The sequence below is a fragment of the Mustela putorius genome, unplaced genomic scaffold (genome assembly GCF_011764305.1).
Source record: "Mustela putorius furo isolate JIRA1106 unplaced genomic scaffold, ASM1176430v1.1 tig00003853_pilon_pilon_pilon, whole genome shotgun sequence".
NCBI lineage: Eukaryota > Metazoa > Chordata > Mammalia > Carnivora > Mustelidae > Mustela > Mustela putorius.
Genome location: NW_025422005.1, coordinates 32,487,689 through 32,493,688, shown reverse-complemented (window position 1 = coordinate 32,493,688; position 6,000 = coordinate 32,487,689). Strand labels below are relative to the sequence as shown.

The window sequence follows — 6,000 nt, the reverse complement described above, 5'->3', positions numbered from 1 at the left end:
CTGTGCAAAGTTGGAAAAAGAGTCTGGTTTCCCCGGAGAGGCAGGGGTGCCTGCCGCTACCAAGGGGGCGGGGGGGTGGGGGAAGGTCACGAAGCGCCATTCCTCCCGGGCATGGGGCCTGATGAATCCGTGGGCAGGGTCCAAGGCCAAAGGTCCCTGCTGTCAACTACGGGGTTGTCCCCGCCGTCCCCACTTCCTAGCCGCCACTCAGAGGCGCAGGGACCCCAAATCGCTCGTAACTCCAAAATACGGGTTGCGCTGAGGGAGCTACCCCGGCGTCCCAGGGCACTACTTGTCCCAGCGGAGGGATCTCGCGCGCGTTGCCGCGGACTTGTGACTTGTCCGCGAAGGGGAGGGGACGCCGTGCTGGTGGCGCAGCGACGTCGCGGGAGGCGGGGGCGACGGCGGGGGCGGGAGGGGAGCGGGTCGGGAAGTAGTTCCGGGTGCGCGGCCCCGGATGTTGGCTGCTCCCGCTGCCGCCGCCGCTTTCGGCGCTGCTCGGGGCCTCGGCCGCTCGCACCAGGCGCCGTTGGGACCTTTCCCGGGAGGCGGAGACGCACGCAGCGGCCGGGGGCTCGGCCGGGCCGTCCCGGCCTGCGCAGCCTGAGGTGAGTGTCCGCCGCCGGGGCGGCGGGGTCGAGGCGGCGGGCGGGCGAGGAGGCGGGGCTGGGGCATCTCCCGGGACAGAGGCAGGGGCTGCCCTCCGCGAGACGCCCTCTCCTTTCTCGGCCGTGGCCGCGGTGCGGGGTGGGCGGCGGGCGGGGCAGGGGGCCCGCGTCCCGGCTGGGGCCTGGCGGGCGGCGAGGGCTGGGTCCCTCCCTCCCCCGCGGCGTTTCTTCCTCAGCTGCTGCTGCCCCTCAGCCGGGAAGCGGCGGCTCCGCGCCTCCCGCCCCTCCCCCAGGCAGGCCCCGGGGGAGTCAGACGGGGTTCCCGGGGGCGCCGAGTCCGAGGACAGCGGCGGGCTCCTCCTCTCCGTGACCTGCCCGTTGGCCTGGGCTGGCCCCCTACCTCGGCACGATGCAGCTTCTTCCCTTCAAGCTTGGGGTGTTTTTCGGCCGGCGAGGCGGGCAGTACCTCCGGCCTCGGGGGAGCCCTTCGGGATGAGGCCCGCGCGAGGGGCCTCCGTTCCCACCCACCCTGACGCTGTGTCCTCTGCCGGCATTGGGGCAGAGGCAGCCGTTCCATGCGGACGTGTTGCTGTCCTGTGTGTGTTGCATCCTGCCCACGTGGTAGGGTGTCTCCCCCCCTCCCCCCTCCATTTTTTGCAGCTGGTGAGGAGGGAGGTTTACGCGGTGGTTTTTCCTCTGTGATTTCCTCCCGTGGCGTGGAAGGTGTTAGGGGCAGTTTGCTTTGCTGAGGCCGACTGTTGGTTAGCTGGGGAGAAGCAGGAGTTGTACTCTCTGAAATTGAGACCAGCAGGGGACATGGCAGGGCTTAGTGTCATAGACATCGTTCCTCCTCTGCCTTTAGCTCTTCTCGTTCTTTTCTCTGTTGTTTGATCCAAAAGAGTGTGCTCTAGCTGCCGATGCACTGAGGTGTGTAGTTCCACTTCTCCGTTCTACTTTTCGTGTGTTTGGCTGGCAGAGGTTTTTCTTTTCTGTGTTGTGCGGTTCACGTCTCTGTTGCTTCTAGTGGGATTCCTGAATGAAATGAGTTGGGCCGGCCCGGGAGTTAGCGTCTGGTGGGCATCTTTTTTTGTCTTTTCCTGACCTGTATTTTTTTTTTTTTTCTTCTATTTTGCCTCCCAGTGAAAGGAGTGCATGTTATGGAAGTATTGCATGCATGGCTCTTTACTTGGAACGCGGTACTAGAGAGTTTCACTGAGTCACTTATTTTGTGGGAGCTCTTTTATTTCACTTTTCCTCTTTTTCTGTTGAGTATCTTTGCGCTACTCCGTTTTTCGAAGCTGGTTTTGAAACGTGCTTTGGGTAGTTTCTTTCCTTAATGTCTGTTCCAGGTTAAGGTTTCCAGCTTCCTGTGTTTTGCTCTTGTGTGAGCACAGACTGCTTGCTCCTTTAACAGGGAGCAGGCTGCAGTAGCAAGGGAGAGAAGCCTTATACCTCCTAGAGCATAACAAATATTTAAAGGAAAACAGTAACTCCCTTCATTTTTCTGTTTGGGTGGCATATATATGGATGTGATTGAATTTTTTAAGGTTTTTTTGTTTGTTTGTTTTTAAATTGTAAACTTGAGAATTTTTGTTTTCCTTTTGTGTCTCTTGGAGTTGAGGTGAATCTTGTTACTGGTTTTTGTGATACTGGGAACTTTTCATACTTTTATGAGGTACTTGTTGGCTGGGGTCAGGACATGTTTATTTTGGTTCATTAGTTTGCGTGAAATAAAATCTCACTATTTTGAAGTCACTTTTTAGATTCCAAGTTGGCTAGCATGCTCACTTTTTAATGATTTGTCTTTTGCATTGTATGTTCCCTTTGAGTGTATATATATTTATACTTTTTGTGTGGTGTGGTTGTTCATATATTCTCCCATGCAAAATAAAGATACTGAAGTACAGATTCTATCTGTTTTCATCATGCTGAGTATGGGTGGTGCAGTGGAAAATAGAGACTGTTTTTCTGATGTATTCTGAAACATATTTTTTCAGTAAGTCAGTCAGCATTTGTATACTTTTTGCAAAATACTGTGCTGTGTGTGAAGTAGTCTGTATGAAGAGACACAAGGAATAAAATATGTGGTCTCTACAAATGCTTCAACTTCTTCCGGGAAACAACACATAACATCCATATTCATAAATTACCAAGCAACATCATACTCCTGGTTGGGATGACAATGCAGCCAACCTGAAAGGTGTAAGCGAGATTTGCAAAAGATAGGCATTTTTAGAGGAGCTGAGATGTATTCCAGGAGAGTGAGGGAGTATTTACAGAGGTAAAGAAGTGACAGCGTATAAAAAGATATAGCAAGGGATACCTTGGCTCAGGTGGTAAAGCGTCTGCGTTCAGCTCAGGTCATGATCCCAGGGTCCTGGGATTTAGTCCTGCAGGGGGCTCCTTACTTAGCAGGGAGCCTGCTTCTCTTGCTGCCTGCTGTTCCCCCTGCTTGTACTCTCTTTCTCTCTGACAAGTAAATTAAATCCTTTAAAAAAAAAAGATGCAGGAAGTAGGTTGACCTGCACAGAGAATCTAGATTGGTGAATAGTAATAAATGAATTCAGGATTGGTGAGTAGGTGTTGGTGGAGGACCTATCTAGGATGTAGGGTTTATTTAGTTTGATGGGGTACCATTTTGGGTTTTAAAGACTGGGAGTAAGAGAATGCATATAGTCCCTGACAAAGGTTTTTGTATTATCTGAGTGTTCTGGAGTGAAGAGACCGACTAGAATGGTCTTGGAGAATTTTATGAGTAAGATCAAAGTCCGGCATAAGGTAATGACTGTGGGAATAAAATAATAGCTAATATTTATTGAGTGTCTCCTGCATGCCAGGCATTGTTGTAAGCTCTTTACATGTATTTATCTCAAAATCTCCACCAAGTTCTTACTATTCCCATAAAGAAACTGAGTTACAGAGAGGTTAAGTAACTTGCCCCAAATCCCACAGAGAGTAAGCTGCAGAGTGAGGATTTGAACCCAGGCAGTCTCATCTTTGAGCTTTTTGCATTAATCTTTAAATTGAACTGACCTGAGGAAGAAGCATAGGATATGTAAGAAGATGTATGTGTGAGTAAAGATTAATTTGAGCTTAGTGATGATTGTGGACAAAGGGAAGAAAACAAAAAAGCATTAAAAGATAAAAGCCTAGAGTCCTGGGAGGATGACTGATAAGAGGAAATTAGGAAAGTATCACTGTGAAGGGAAATGAGCTAAGATTGGTTATGGGCAACATTAGATAGGGTTCAATCAGTTTTTCTATAGTAGGCTAGTTTTCTGCCAGTTCTGACGGCTTTTCTCCTTGCTGGCTTGACTGGAAATGAAGACTAGTGTAAGCAAAACAATTAGAAAAACAGATCTATTCAGAAGAAAAAAATGTACCCCACATTGCAAAGCCACATAGAACTAGCATAGGAATTATTTTGGTTGAGCCACACTGCTGTTTGCCAGCCTCAGTGAAGACAATGAAAAATTGACTAGAGTACGATTGAAGTATCAGTACATTGTTATAGGATTAATAGAGATAAAAATGTAGATTTTTCACTGATCAGGGCTGTGTAGATGGTAGTAAAAAACAGGTGAGTAGATGAGTGATAGGAAGTTAGTAGTATGATGGTGAAAGAGCTTTGAGGTTTGGAATTTGGGGTGACATTATAGAATAACAGGTAAACATTCTGAGAAGAACCAGGAAGTGTATCAGTGCTATTATAGAAGCCAAGGATAGGAGAGGCACTGGGGTTGATAGTATCTGAGGTAGTCTGGGAGTTCAGAAATAATCATCATGATGGAAAGACTATTTAGGATTGGGAAGTGATTTTTAACCTAGAATTTTGAAAGGAAGGATAAGAATAGATATCACATTTATTCTCCATGGAAAGATCTGTAGAGACATTATGGTTTGGGATGGTTAAAAAAAAATTTTTTTTATGATTTATTTATTTATTTTAGGGGTTATGGAGAGGGAGAGAAAGTCTCAAGGAGACTCTGCTAGGCGGGGAGACTGATGCAAGCCTCCATCTCCCAACCTGAGATCACGACTTGAGCTGAAACCAAGAATCAGACTCTTAAGCGAATGCACCACCCAGGTAACCCTGGTGTGGTAATTTTAAGTATTTTCTCCTAATTCTTCCACCAGTCTTTTTTGTCTACGTGTCAGAACTACTCAAATATCAGGAAACTCACTTTTTTTTCTGTAAGAAAGAAACAAATATATTCTAAAGCCAGTAATTTTATACTTTAATGGTTCTCACAAACTTTTTCTCTTACTCTTTTTTCAAAGTTTTTTTGAGGTATAATTTACATACTGTATAGTTCATTCATTTGAAGTATATGGTTCAACAGTTTTTAGTAAATTAAGTTGTACATCCATCACCACAATCACATTTAGTCATTTCATCATCCCCCCCAAAATATACCCTGTTCTGGATATTTCATATAAATGGAATCATATACAATATGGTCTTTTGTGTCTTAGCATAGTGTTTCAAGAATTATCCATCTTGAGCTTTGTATCAGTATCTCATCCTTTTTTATTGCTGAAGCATACTACCTTTTATTTACCCATTCATTAGTTGGATATTTGGGTTTCTTATTCTTGTAAAAAGCCTTTCCCTTACTTCATCTTAGTCCTCACCCTGTGAATTTCACTCCTCCTATGGCTTTTCTTTTAGATTGTAACCTCTGCTATGCATTCTGCTAGGCTTTGGGAATTAAAAATGTGTAAGACGTGGCCCTTGAACATTCATGTAGTATTTATGGTTTACATAAATTTTCTCATACATCATCTCATTTTGTATCATAACAGTCCTGTGATGTGGGCAAAGCATTTTTTAAAATGAGCAACTTGAAGTTTAGGTTAGGTGACTTGCCCAAGATTGTACATCTAAATCAGTAATGGAGCTATTGGATCTCCTTTGTCCATGTTCATTGCTATTTCTACTACTTCCTGCTAGTGTTCTAAGTTAAAGGATTCCTATGTGAATTTCTGGGTAATTGGAGGGGCTGGGAAGTCTCCTTACTTAGTGAATCAGTAATTTTTAATGTCTAATCTTCGGGACTTAAAATGAATGTGTGTGTGTTTGTGTATTTTTGTGTGTGTGTGTGTTTGTGTATTTTTAACCAGATTCTGTTACTTCTGTGCTCTGTGATTTAGATAAGTGATTTCATATTCCTGCCTTTTCTTCAGAACATCAATGAGTATTTATGTAGTGATGATAGTGGCATTTTCTGAAGCCTTAATATGGGTCCAAAAGTATTCTGAGTATTTAACATTCATTATTCATATATTCCTCATAACAACTCGAACAGGTAGATTTTATTATTATCAATTTTACAGACACGGAGAGGAAACAGGCACAGAGAGATTAAGTAGCTTGTCTGAGGTTCTATAG

The 6,000-nt window shown here is 45.5% G+C and overlaps 1 protein-coding gene across 3 annotated transcripts in view; it reads left to right on the top strand.

Moving 5' to 3' along the window:
* Positions 1–479: 479 nt before the first annotated feature.
* FOXJ3 (forkhead box J3) overlaps positions 480–6,000 on the top strand; it is a 154,898-nt gene continuing 149,377 nt past the window's right edge. For 2 of the 3 annotated variants that reach the window (XM_045064328.1, XM_045064325.1), the window contains exon 1: positions 480–608. The gene's annotated coding sequence lies outside the window, so the exon portion shown is untranslated. The remainder of the gene's footprint in view (positions 609–6,000) is intronic. The other variant, XM_045064326.1, reaches the window with a different exon arrangement.